Source organism: Balaenoptera borealis (assembly GCF_965194805.1).
Source record: "Balaenoptera borealis genome assembly, chromosome: 17".
In the NCBI taxonomy this organism is placed as follows: Eukaryota; Metazoa; Chordata; class Mammalia; order Artiodactyla; family Balaenopteridae; genus Balaenoptera; species Balaenoptera borealis.
Genome location: NC_138876.1, coordinates 41,958,694 through 41,973,759, shown reverse-complemented (window position 1 = coordinate 41,973,759; position 15,066 = coordinate 41,958,694).

Genomic DNA, 15,066 nt, shown 5'->3' with positions numbered 1-15,066 from the left:
GAACGGTGGTGGTTTTAAGGCCCTAACTTTTGATGAGGTTTGTTCTACAGCACTAGATAACTGAAACAGAGGGCCAGGGGGGTTTTCTGGAGGAAGTTCAATTTCAGCTAAGATTTGAAGAATAGGTAAAAGGGGCTGGTGCTCCAGGCAGACGGAGCAGCATGTGAAGACCCCGAGAATCATGGCACCATCAAGAACTGGAAGAAGGGCTTCCCTGGTGGCGCAGTGGTTGAGAATCTGCCTGCTAATGCAGGGGACACGGGTTCGCGCCCTGGTCTGGGAAGATCCCACATGCCGCGGAGCAACTGGGCCCGTGAGCCACAACTGCTGAGCCTGCGCTCCGCAACAAGAGAGGCCACGATGGTGAGAGGCCCGCGCACCGTGATGAAGAGTGGCCCCCGCTTGCCGCAGCTAGAGAAAGCCCTAGCACAGAAACGAAGACCCAACATAGCAATCAATCAATCAATCAATCAATCTTTAAAAAAAAAAAAAAAAAAGAACTGGAAGAAGCCCAGTGTCACTGGAAAGTGGGGAACCTGGGGGAGAGTAGTTAGTGTGGAGGCTGGAGGGTAGACAAGGGCCAGACAGCACAAGGCTGGTAAGAAGAGACTGTACATGACTCTTCCCTTCATCCTACATGGTTAGCAGAGCAAAATTGAAAATAAGTACTTTGCCAAGAGAGGAAAATTCCAAACTTGGACTCTGCTAGCTATATCACAGACACAGTGCTGATTACAAGTGAGGTCTGAAGAGAAAGAGAAGATTTATTTATACAAGAAATAGCTGTTGAGCACCAGTCACCTTCGTCATGGGAAAAAGCACTCACAGTTCATGCCTGCTAAACAAAGTCAATGACATGCACATAAAAAAGCCAGCCTTACATACACACACACACACACACACACCCTCCAAAATCCAGAGGGAGCTTCGTGTCAGGTAAGCCTGTGTCACCTCAGAAAAGTCACTTAATTTCACTGAGATTCATCTGTAATCTTGGAAAAACAACACTCCTTCCGTAGATTATTGGGAGTCTTAAGTGAGAAGAATGTATGTAAGACACCTAATAAAATACATGAGAGATTCTAAAAACACGGTAGCAAATTAAAAGAGAAAATCTTGTGTAAATATGTTCCAAGCAAGACAAGGCATATTTAGTAACACAGCAGAAGTGGAATTCAACATTTAAGACAACAGCAAAGTGCCCTTCTTTTGCCTTCTTTATTGTATTTATCAGGAAATCTATTTCTGTCAGTAGTTGTAGACCACCATGAAAAAAATTATAGCTTGTGTTGTTAGCAAAGCCTTCTCCTAAACCCTTTCCCACTCTCAATGACATGATAGGGAATCAATAACATATCTTTTGAGACTGTCTGACACTGTGACGTTCGAATGTGCCACAAGGAATGTAAATGAATGGCACTTGGTGATTATTATGTGCCAGGCACTTTGCATACATGAAGTCATTTTACTTCCCCAGCAATCTCCAGTGATAGATATTACTCTCCCATTTTGCAGATTTGGAAATCGGGGGTCAGAGAAGTTGCTGTCTTCCCTGACACTAGGTTCTACAACCAGAAAGTGTCAGGCTCCAAACTCACATCCAGGTGTGCCTGACTCCAAAACCTGTGCTTTCTGCCGTAGGCCAAGCCCCCTCTTGTTTGGCATACCTGTGTTTAGATGCACTGTGGTTTCTGAAGGGAGTTGTCCCAATTTAAAACTTACGGGATCTCACAAGAGGCCTGCAGTGTCTCTTTAAGGACCACCCTAAGTCAGTGGCAATTTTTTTAAAAAACAACTGATATATCAAAGGAGACAAACCCTAGGGAAGCAGGTCATTTCTTGGGAGAAGTGGATCATTTCTTGGGAAGGGAATCATTCTTGGGCACAATGAATCAACATGGTTAGTTCACTGGAGACTGCTCAAGAAAAACACCAAGGTGAGATCTTCAGGCAATGACCATCACCTCACTGTCTGCTTATTTTTAACATTACTAATCTATTTTAAAGCCTGTAAAATTGCCTAAGGGTCAATAGAGATGATCTCAAAGGGCATTTTCGCTCCAGGATTCTCTTATCTCACAAGGTCTGCCATATTGGTTTGCTTTGGAAAGGTGGAGATGCCCATGTGCAGAACTCTGATTGCTCTCATCTTGAGTTCAGGCTCATGTATATCTAAGAATGGAGACTCTCTAAGACAGTCCAGGCTAAGTGACTTCTTCCAAGGAAGGAAGAAAATAAACATTTATTAAATTTTGTTTTGTGCTGGGAATTAGGCTAAGAATTTTCCCTTATGTTATTAAGCCTAAATCTGGCAACCCAGTCTATCAAGGCTAAATTTGACCTAAAAGCAGTTTAAGAAAAATTCCATCTTCATCATTAGTACCTATTTGTTATGGAAAAATAGAGGCTGAGATGGGTAGATATCCATTCTTCCATACATCAAAATACTTGATTGGCTTGAGATGTGACATGCAGACAAAACTTGGGAGAATTACAGAAAAGAGCTGGGTAAATAGCAAAGAGAACATTTCAGTGCTACGGTGAGACATCCCAGACAAACCCCAGAAAAGGAGGGAATATGCAGCCATCACTGAGTGTGGAGGGGGGTGTGAATGGGCTTTTTAGGGACACCAGAAAGGTGGTGAAAGCCAGGATATAGGACAACAGCCAGGAGATGTGACAAAAGTAATAGGTGTGATAATGACTACAGCTTTTCTGTCAGGATCCTGAACCACACAAACATCAGTCCACCTCCGTTCTATGAATAGGAAATAATGGCATCATTTGCAGCAACATGGATGCAAATAGAGATTATCATACTAAGCGAAGTAAGCCAGAAAGAGAAAGACAAATACCATATGATGTCACTTATATGTGGAATCTAAAATATGACACAAATGAACTTATCTGCAAAACAGAAACAGACTCACAGAGATAGAGAACAGACTTGTGGTTGGCAAAGGGGAGGGAAGTGGAGGAGGGAAGGATTGGTAGTTTGGAATTAGCAGGTGAAAACTGTTATATATAGGATGGATAAACAACAAGGTCCTATTGTACAGCAGAGGGAACTATATTCAATATCTTGTGATAAAACATAATGGAAAAGAATATGAAAAAGAATATATATGTATAACTGAGTCACTTTTCTGTACAGCAGAAATTAACACAACATTGTAAATCAACTATACTTGAGTAAAATTTAAAAAAAATAAAGAATGGCACCAACAGTTTCCTTTCTGAATACTAAGAACAAATACAGAATTACTGTCAGCAGTGCAAGGGTTAGTCATATATAATTTAATCCTACAATTAACCCTGAGGTCAAAAGCTAAAGGAAATTAGAATGAAGAGAATCAGAGCCTCTGGGACGCCTGAGAGGGTTCTTGGCGAGGCAATGACAGTTGCGGGGAGTAGTCAACAGATGGAGCTAGGGGGCTGCTAACCCCTAAGATTTCAGCAGGGAGCAGGGCGTTTGCGCAGAGAGCTCGGCTTCCTGCGGTGGCAATCACGCTTAATCAAATATACACACATCCCACACAATCCTGTTAATGGGGTCAGAGAGATATGATTCGAGCCCAAGTGAGGCGTGGGCAGCTGACGGCACAGTGATGTGCATGGATCCTGCGTGGGCTCTGACGCAGCCCCAGGACAAAGCCGGCCCTTTTGCTACCTTCAGCCCAGAGGATGTGTGTCACGGAGACCCAGAAGCTGGACCTCAAGGGGTACCCACTTTGGAAATACGGGATCTCTGTCCCTTTCATTTTATTTAATTTACTTACTTATATTTCTCTCACTTATGAATGATCTCATCTGTCCAGAACCGGCATTTTCCCAAAGAAAATGTTTTTGGTCCATAAATGGAAAGAAAAATCAGCTAGAAACGTCCCCATTGTGATGCCTGACATAACCACATAACCGGCATGAACTAAGGCCTTGGAGACCAGCCTAAAATCAGTGGCAGGGCTCCTTGGGAGAGGAGGACAGCGGCTCTCCCCTGGTGAGCTGCACCCCTGTGGCAGCACAGGGTTTAAGCTCTGTGAAGGTGGGAGCTGACTCTGCCTGATATGACTCATGGTTTTATCTGCTCTACCCCTGGCATCCTGCCCGGCACACAGTAGGTGCTCAATACTTGACTCTTGACTGAATGAACCAACGAATGAATGAAGCTTCCAGGTAGGAAGACTTCCAGCATACAGATTATTCTTAAATTCTGGCTCTTAAATCCTGTCAGGGACAATGTCCTGGGGCAAGTTATTTGACCTTCTCTTGGTCATTACTTCTTCAACAATAATGTGCTGTATTTGTCACTATATTCTCAGTGTCTGAAAAATGATAGGTGCTCAATAAATATTTTGTGGAAATGAGACTCTGTGCCTCAGTTTACTCATCTGTAAAAGGGGTACCATGATATCTACCTAGAAGGATTAAATTTGTTTCAATCTACAATGCTTTTTAATCATACTTCATACTGTTATGATGATTAAATGAGGTGATATATTTAAAGTTCCTGGCCCATAAGAAGCATTGAGTAAATATATGGTAACTATTATTTTTGTTGGCAAACATCTCCACTGCCCTCTGTTACCTTACTCCAGATAACCCTCAAACGTGAACCTGGCTGTCTGCATTCCACCTGTCCTCTCCTACACACCCTCTACTCATCTTAGTTTGCACTTAGAGCCATTCAAGGGGTGTCCCAACTCTGAAGGCCCTGACCAGAGATCATTATCCACTTTAGCCCAAAGCTGGAGATCTGCCCCTAGCAACACGAGAGAGAGCAGCAGCTGCAGTGCTCAGCCAGGAGAAGGCAGCTGGCTTCCTGGGAGCCAGGCCCATTCCCAACCATCTCCTTAACCCAAGGTGGGGCCCAGAGGAAGAACACTGCAGTCTAAGCTTAACCCTAGGTCTCAGGGGCCTCCCTGGTTGGAAAGATACTCCCAAAGCTAATCCTGGCCACAGCCTCCTTGAATTTTACTTTGGGAAAGATACTAACGGGGGCTTCCACCTCAAGATTTGGAAGTCATATACTCAAATCTATAGGACATATATGATTCTAGAAGCTTCATGGAAGTTCAAAACTTCAGGACCATCTGGAAGCTTCCAAGAGGCAGACTCTAGATGAATGAAGACAATTTTCTTTCCAGGGTGCTTAAAGGCAGCCTGGCCTTGGAGAATTCTTGATGAATCACTCAATTCTGTGTTCCTATAAAATGATGACACAGAGAAAATCCAACAGCAACTCGACTCCTTGAAGATTGTTCTTCTGTTTGGATGGGAATGGATGAGAAGCAACTTTTAGGGAAGAGACAATGCTTATGAGACTGAATTTGTGTAGTGCTTTGACAGTTCTTTCAATTTTATATTTATATTGCCTACAACTCTATCGGTTAAGTAGACCAGGCACTTTTAATCCCATATTACAGATGGGAAAACTGATATTTAGAAGGTCCAGCTGATTTTCCAAACTTGAATTTAATTACAGACAGACCTGAAATTTGTTTCCATCTATGATGTTTTTTAATGGACCATCCAGCCTCCCAGCTCCCGGCCGAACTTGGAAGAATCTGAATATCAGTATGATGCCTGCCTCCATGACAGGAAACACATAGATTGTTGTGGTTCAAATCTTTCTTATAACGAAATGTCCTTTCCAAATGTTTTCAGAAAAAGACTCAAATCTTTTTGAATCTCTTCCCTTTCAACTTCTAATAATTAGTTTCAGATATGTGACCGCTATTTCCCATGAATTTGTCTTCTGAAAAATGTATGAAGGAATGTCACCTTAGGAAAATAATTCTCTCTAAAAAATATGTGAAAAGTTGTGGCCTATAATTTGAAACAATTTGGCCCAAGATTGACTTTTGGGATGGCTAAAGTGCACTTCCCTTCCTAAAATACGTTTCTTAAAATTCATACAAATTTACTTACTTGTAGACATTGACATACACATGATGAATTTAGCTTTGATTGACTTGATTATTTGATTGGTTTATCAGCTGGGTAATTTTCAAAGTGAGGTTATAATCACATACTTTTATTCAGAAATAACGCCTCTCACAACGTCAGCTTCTTCATTCTTGTTTCTTAAGAGATTTTTGAGGAAATTGGCAATAAGACAGTCCCTTCTGTTGGAATAAGAGTGTGTAAAAGACAGCAGTGGATATCTGGAAGGTTTATGGGCTTTGGAATTAGACCTAACTTTGACACCAAACTTGATTAGTTCGTTCATTCATTCATTCATTTGAAAAATCATCCTATCCTATATGCCGAGCATTGCTCTCTATCTAGGCATAAGTGATGATGAATAAAACTCACGGGTCCTGCCTTTGTGGAACTTACAGTCTAACAACTTTTTTCACTGTCCTTACGCAAGTTACAGTACTTCCCTGAGCTCTATTTTAAACTGTAAATTATATAATAATGGATACTAAAACACTAAAATGAGGCAAGATGTTTTCTTCACAAGACTGTGGTGAAAAGTTATTTACATAGCATGAAGCACCTGGTTCATGGCCAGTGGTCAAGTAAATACTGATGTTTGTCCTACTTAATTAAATCAAGTGCCGCAGTAGAGGGCAGTAGAATCACTGCCGACCTCTGCAGTCTCAATAAAACCTCTGCAATGTGGGCTTACCCTCACCACGCTGCTCACTCAGAGCTCCCTTGCAACTTGGCCATCTCAGTTGGCTTTTTTTTTTCTTCTTTTATTTTATTGAAGTAGATTTGATTTACAATGTTGTGTTAATTTCTGCTGTACAGCCAAGTGACTCAGTTATACATATACATACTCTTTTTCGTATTCTTTTCCATTATGGTTTAACACAGGATACTGAATATAGTTCCCTGTGCTGTACAATAGGACCTTGTTGTTTAACCACCTTATATATACTAGTTTGCATCTGCTAATCCCAAACTCCCAATCCTTCCCTCTCCCACCTTCCTCCCCCTTGGCAGCCACAAGTCTGTTCTCTACGTCAGTTGGCTTTTCTCACGCTTCATCCTCTTCAATCTTGGCAGAACACTTTGTGTTACTGACCACAGCTTCCCTAATTCTACTATTTCTCTCCCATCACTCTTCCTGTTTCCCAGCTCCTTTCTCTCCTCCTCCGCCTCTTCCTATTTATGTGGACCACCTCCATGCACATGGTGCCCATATCTTCTTCACCGGCTGTGACCTTTCTTTCTTCCGACATCCAGTTCCATCTGTCCACCCCCAGGCATGCCACCAGTTGAACAATTCCAGAACTGATTCTATCATCTTCTCCTCAAAGGGGCCTCCTCTTACCTTTTGATTTCTACTTATGAAGTTGAATCTTTTCAGACCCTCCCTGTCCCTCAGTTGCCATAGACAAACAATGATCAAATGCTGATTTGGCCCAGTCTCCTGAATCTGTCCCCTCCTTCTCTTCCCCATCACCTTTGTGCAACATCTCATACCAGTTACTCAGACTACATCAACAGCCTCCCAAATGGGCCCCTGCTCTGTCTTCCTCCATCCCACCTCGCTTATGCTACTAGACTCAACTCTATTCCTAAAGCGCAGCTCTGATCACCTTGCTTCCTTGCTCAGACACCATTAATGACTCCCCAGAGCATACAAAGTAATGTCCAGTTTCCTCAGTCTGGCACCTGGACACCTCTTCACAATCTGACTTCTACTAACATTTCTTTTTTACCTCTTTGGGGCTCTCTTCCCCACACTCCTGCAGATTACGTCCAGTGGGGGAGATCAACACTGATCAGTGATCACAGGAGCACACATTTGTAAATTAGGATATGGGCTCTGAATGGCAGAGAGGATGTTATCAAATCATAAAACTAAAAGCTTGGTTTGGCACATTCAAGGAGCTGACCACAGGTTGGAGAGACATGAACAGAGGGGACATTGTAGGGTTGTGACTGGAGCGGGGCAGGGCCAACCACTCAGGGCTTTAGGGAGACCCTGTGGCTGACTTTGTTCTTTGTCCTAACGGCAATGGAGCCATTGGATGGTTTTAAATATTATGGGCGGGATCATAATCTCAGTTTTAAAAGATGATCCTGCAGCAGGTAAGCTCCTCAACAAGGCGGATGTTGCCTTTAGCTCTTGGTGACCCTCAGTGCCTGGAAAAGGGTCTTCCATAAGGAGCTGTTAAATGAATACCTGGACAAGAGGAATGAATGCAGACATAAAGGAAGAGGGGGAGATGAGAAGAAGAAGAGGAGGTAGGGAAAGCCAGTTAAATTGACTGGAAAGAGGTGAAAGCCACTTGAGATGTATGTATAAAACAATGAGATACTTTTACACAAATATTCTAAGTGTGGGCTGCCATTTCATAGCTGTCACCACAAGTGGGCAGAAACCCTGTTGAAATTTGACTTTGGAATTGCCTTCAGAGGCTGTTTATCAATTACACACCTCAAATCTCATTGCCTTATTGTCAAATTTGGTACAAACTTTGTCTATTTTTTCACGTTTTCCTCCATGCCTATATGTTCTTTGTATTTGCCTCCTTCTATTGTTTTCTTGAATTATAAATTATATGCCTCTTTATATTGTTTATTTGGATTACAAACATCTAGAAGACAGAGACTAGATCTTTTAAATAACTTTTAATAGGAAAAGCAGCTGTTATGGATCTGGATGCCCTACAGGGGCTTTTCCCATTTACTGCGAAGGTAGAGGGTGTAAGGGGGAGGCATCAGGGCTTGATGAATTAAAAGGGGGACCAGGATCAGGGCAGGAGAAGGAGTCTCCTGCCTTTTTTCTTTCTCCTTTATCTAGTACACAGGATATTGAACTTTATATATATATATATATATATATATATATATATATATATATATATATATATATATATATACCAATGTGGAGAAATAGCTTTCATAAGAAGAGTATGGTGTAGTGGTTCAAGTGTGGGCTCTGAAGTCAGAATGCCTGGGTTTAAATTCATACTGCACTACTTACTAGCTGTGGGGCCTTGGGCAAGTGACTTAACCTCTCCATGCTTCAGTTTTCTCATCTGTGCAACGGACTGATAATACCACCTATCTCCTATGGTTAATTAAAGATTAAATATGGAAGGCACTCAGAGCAGGCCTGGTCCATAGGTCTGGCACTCAGCTGTTTACTTCCCCCAATTTTAAGATCCTTTGCTCCATAAGATTTGAAATTACAACTATGAAGTTTGAAGCACATTTTTCATTTATTCTTCTACAGAGTTTATTTTGATGGTCCACAGAAATGTAATTAGCATAATGCAGATATTTTGGTTAGGGCTAAAAGCCACCTCCAACATTTAGCACAAAGGACAAAACGCTTAAGAATCATCACGTTTTGAAAGATGAATGTGAGAGCTCTGTGGGTAAATCCCCTAACAAGTGAGAGATTTTTGAATAAACAATAATTTTGTAGCAAAAACTTAAGTAACAGCTGCAGGAGGTATTGAAACAAACAGAGCCTGGGGGTTGGTGTAAGTGAAGGATGTAACCTGGTGGAATAATTTATTATCTGGAACAACTGAAATACTAACTCTATGCATATCATCTGTATAGGAAATTTAAGGAATGAAAATACTTCCATGTCATCTTGGAACATTTATTGCCACAATGTTTACTTTTCAAAACTAGGTGTGACGTTCATTAGGCAGCTGTGGTTTTCTGGTATGATGTATAGAGATGGTAAAACATATGTGTATTTATTTGATATTGTCAGAGTTTCCAGTCCTTTCCTAGCCTGAGTATGGCAGCAATTTTCCGTTTCATCATTGTTTTTATTTAACAGAATTTTTGGAAAATATTTCAGCACTTTAAATGATGAGAGAACAAAGAAGAGAGAGGAGAGAGAGAGAAAGAGAGTAGGCAAATGAATAAGACATGGGAAAATGGTAGAGTCATGCTCCAGTAAGTGTAAAGATTAAGTAAAAATCTCGCATATGTCTCTATTGTGAATTTTAGGCCAAATCTTTTCTAATTAAAAACCACCCACGAAGGCCTCAAGATGACCTCTGTCCAGAGACTGAGTCATCTTTGAGTGGCATCAACATGACTCCCTTGTGCAGGTCCTCAGGAAACAGAGCAAACCCCCATTCCTGATCCGAGAGGACAGCCTGGGAACATTTTCCATCCATGTGCATGAGGATCTTGATGTGGAAAGAGATGATACACCCTTCTTCCCTACATGGTTCATTCCAGTTATTCATACTCCTAGAACTGAGAAGTTCATAATATACCCCCTTTTAACTGCTGTTTATAGAAATACACTTGTCAGAGTCCATCAAAGTCATGGACAGGGTAAATGGAGAAAGTGTCCAATGGGGGAGAGTCATAGAAATCCCCCAAATGCGGAAATTATAAGTAGATTTTCCATATGACTCCTTTTCTTTAAGGACCTGTTCCATGTATGCAATCCTACTTTTGGGCAACCCAAAGGAAATGCCCCCTCATCCCTCACTCATTCACCAAAAATTCAAACAGGAAGAGATGGATGATCCTTCCACATTGTCGCAATTAATCCTCAGGGATTGTCTTTTTATTTTCTAACTTGACAAATTAATCAATGTCTGTAGAAAAATAAATTAAAAAGTTGAATCCGTTTCATTTCCCCTACAGCTTAAGTTGCAGTGGAGTAGAATGGTAAAACATATGTTTGTGAAGTGTAGGGCTGTAATGTTGTATTTCTTCTGAAATAAGCAGTATGATAAGAGTTTTGGTTTTGCACCATTTTAGAGATGGGTAAAAGCAAGACTCAGAGATTTAAGAGATTTACAGAAGAGTCAGAAACAGCCATTTGCTCTATATTGTAAATCACCTCATTTTGACTGAAATTACCTGATTCACAGAGAAGAAGCCTCATGTTCACTAGGTATAAGAGATGAAGAAGAAGGGAGGAAGGGGGAAGAGGGGAAAAAGAGAAAGGGGGAAAAAAGGAGAAGGAGAAGGGGAAGAAGAAAAAGAAGAACAAAGAACTACATTATTCTCTCAGTTCACTTTTCCCAATTCAAAGTCAGAGCCTGGTAGCTCAGGTAGAAGGGATGTGTGGGGCTAAACCTGTACCCTCTGAGTGCTCGAAGAATTAACTGAAGGGTGTTTATACTGAGCTGTCATCATGCTGCAGACCAGGCTGGGAGGAAGGGTGGGTTTGGTTTATTCACTGTTTACAGCAGTGAAAACAAGTTGAGTGAAATTAAGGCAGACTTACAGTTTGTTGGTTGGTTCTTGGCCAGCAAGGATCATGTGCCTGTCATATTTACTCAGCTCTTACTACTGAGATTGCACAAAAGTTTAGGCAGTGCAGAGTGTTTTTAATTTTTTCTCCAAAGTAATAAACTCTAGACATTCTTAGGTATCAGTGTATTTGGATAGCAGATTTCAAATGTAAGTACAAGAGAAACACCAGTCAGTTGGTTTTACAATGAAAAAAAATTTGTGATTAGCAACAGATAAAACTAACCATGCTTGTTGTTTTTAAAAATCTCTTTTCCTTTGGTATTCTGTAGTTTCATTATAGTATGTCTGAGGATGAGTTTATTGTTATTTACACAGTTTGCAAATTGTTGGGCTTCTTGAATCTGCAGATTCATATCTTTCATCAATTTTATAAACTTCTCACCATGATCTATTCAAATAGCCTCTTTCCTATATTTTCTCTGTTTTTTTCTATCTTCAACTCCTATTAGCATATGTGGAACATCTCGTTTTGCCCTCCATGTCTCAATGTTATTGTGTTTTTCATCTCTTTACCTTCCTGGGTTGATGGGCTTTGGGTGATTTCCTCACATCAATCTTCTAGATCAACAGTTCTCTTTTTTTCTGTGACTTGTCTATTGTTAACATGTCCATTGAGTTTTAAAATGAATACATATTGTGTAGTTTTAAAATTTGAAATAATTTTCATTTTAAAATAATTATAGAATTATAAGTTGCAAAAATAGTACAGAGAGTTCACGTATACCTATGTTTAGCTTCCCCCAGTGGTGACCTATTAAATAACTAGAGTGCATTATGGAACCCAAGGAGTTGATTGACACAATACTATCAACTAAACAACAGAGTTTTGCAAGTTTTTGCATGTACTCGTATTTTAAGGTATTTATGTATAAATCTATGACATTTATCACAAGTGTAGATTCATATAACCACTACTACAGTTAACATACAGCATTGTTCCATCACCACAAAGGAACTCCCCCATGTTGCCTTTTTATAATCACATCCCACCTTCCACCTTCTCTTAACTCTGGACATCCACTGATCTGTTGTCCATCATCTCTATAATTTTGTCATTTTGAGAATTTTATATAAATGGAACTGTACAGTTTGTAATCCTTTGAGACAGACTTTTTTTCACTCAGTATAATGCCTTAGAGATCCATCCAAATTGTTATATGTATCAATAATTTATTTAGAGAGTTCTTTTTTTTTAATTATTATTTATTTAGTTATCCATTTTTTTGGCTGTGTTGGGTCTTCGTTTCTGTGCGAGGGCTTCCTCTAGTTGTGGCAAGCAGGGGCCACTCTTCATTGCGGTGCACGGGCCTCTCACTATCACGGCCTCTCTTGTTGAGGAGCACAGGCTCCAGACGTGCAGGCTCAGTAGTTGTGGCTCATGGGCCCAGTTGCTCCGCGGCATGTGGGATCCTCCCAGACCAGGGCTCGAACCCATGTCCCCTGCATTAGCAGGCAGATTCTCAACCACTGCGCCACCAGGGAAGCCCGAGAGTTCTTTAAATATTCCTGATACGAGTTCCTTGTTAGATATGTAATATGCAAATACTTTCACCTCCAACAAGTTTTAGCTTTTATTGCCCTATTTTTTATTTCTAAAAGTTCTATTTGGTTCTATTTCCAAGGTCAGCCTGAACTTTTCTTCAGAGATTCTTATACTTTCTCCTTAAGACCTTCTTTATATAGTTAATCCTTTAAGTCCTTTTAAAGATCATTTCTATTCAAGAATTATAATGTTTAAAATTCTAATTCTGTCTTCTGTATTGTTTGCTGACTCTTTCTCACATTATTGTTTCCTCATATGTTTCACAGTTTTAGACAATGAACTTGGCCTCACTGGAATTTAATCTCTTGAAATCCCTACAGAGACACATTAAGGGGATGTTCAAGAGAGGTGTTGCTTTTGCTTTTGTAAGGTACTCCAGGAGCGTCACCAGCTAAACACTACTTTTTATGCTATTATCTCAATTTAAAGTTTCCTACATCTTGCCCATGGCATGAATTTCAACACCAGATGGTTATGTGGCTATAAATCCTCAGAGATATCTTTTTTATTTTTTTTTAACTCCTATCCAAAGCTAATGGATTTTTTAAAAAATTATTTTAAAATTCTGCACTGCTTCATCCTGGCTTCATGTTGCAGTTTCAGTTCCAACTTCTTGTCTCTAGGGCTTAAGGCTTTATCTCCTGTTCCTACACAGGGATTAGTATCCAAACCCCTTCCCTGCAGCAGCTGAAGCTTCAAGGCTCATGTTGACCTTACTGGTTTTCATTTCCCTCATTATTTTTGGTGACTGATGATTTCTCTTACCTTATTGTGAGCTTGTCTCTTAATTTAAAATATATATTTCATTTTAAAATAGTGTATTTATAAATATTTGTTATATTTTATCCAGTATTCCTTGTGTTTAGTAGTGGAAGAGTTTTCAAACTATCTAGACATGTATTTTTCCCATTAGCTGTTTATAACAAATTTTACAAAACCATGAACTGACTCCTTTAGTTAAACGATGTCAGTATTTATGATGGAGATATAAGGCTTTGTGTGACTTTGTAAATAAATATGCTTTAAGAGTGTAATTACGAGGTTCTGGCTCTCAACATAAATGTCACATTTGCAGAGAAGGCTTCCTTGACTAATTCCCAGCTCCAATCTTTCTACCTCTTTTTATCTCTTGCTCTAGTTTAGTTTCTTCAAAGCACTCACACTTTCTTATTTTTTTGATTCTTAAGATATATTTATTACAAGTCTTCTCCCCACTAGGATGTAAGTTCACAAGATTGTGTCAGATCAGAGCAGAAGGATAGAGAATAAGTTTACCTGTCTAAGGAGTCACCAAGATACTAGTGATGTGAACACGTGGAATATGACATAGTTGACCAGAGATGCATGAATGGAATGCAATTTCAACAAAGAAAATGGAAATTTAGTAAAAATATATTGTGTGCTATTTGAAGGGAGAATAAACATACTAAAAACAAAAGAAAAATATTTTACCAAAATCTGGATGACCATCAGAATCATTTTCATTGCAAATCAATTAACAAAAAATGAAAAAAACCCAGCATTTTCATCACCTACAGTTTTGCATGTGGATAAATTTATTTAAAAAGTTTTCTTTTTATGTAGACTACACACTATTTTATAAAACACAGTAAGGAGCAACATCTCAGGAAGTGTCTGGTCATGCCCACTAGGGGTGGCACAACATTGCTCCCAGCAAGGCTGGAAAAGCTGCCCTTGAGGAGGCAAGTTGCCCAAGCACGGTGGGCAGCAGAACCTTCCCTGGGTTTGCTCTTAGGAGCTACAGGATCTAGAAAAATATGTCTGAGGGCAAGAATTTGGCAGCATTTCTCCAGCTCTGGCCAAGGTTAAGGAGATCTGGTCTGGGGCATTTAGTACAAGGATTATTGCTTCACTTCTGCAGCCTGAATGAAAATGCCATTGGGAGCATCCCTTTGATCTGATTTCATATATCAATAGCAGATATTCATCTGATTAAAAGTGTGGTTGTCCAGGTGTTCTGCATGGCAAACATGGACACTTTGATCTCTGAGAAGGATTATCCCTCCTTGTAATTAGTGAGCTGGCTTTCTGGTTTATACATACGTTTCTTGTGAACTTTGTAAGTAGATCAGTCCCAATCAGCCCTAGTGCAACATCAAGTTTAATGTCTGTCCAGCTGAAGATCAGACTGAAGCTTGGTCTGGGCAACAAACCAGCCTCCAAGACCTCTGGTTCCTCAATTCTCATTCCTGGGCTGGCAACATCAGATGACCCAGGAAGCTTAAAAATATTTATTCCTGGCCCCCACATCAGTCTTTCCTGATTCAGAGCTGGTGTGAGGTGGGGAGAAGAAA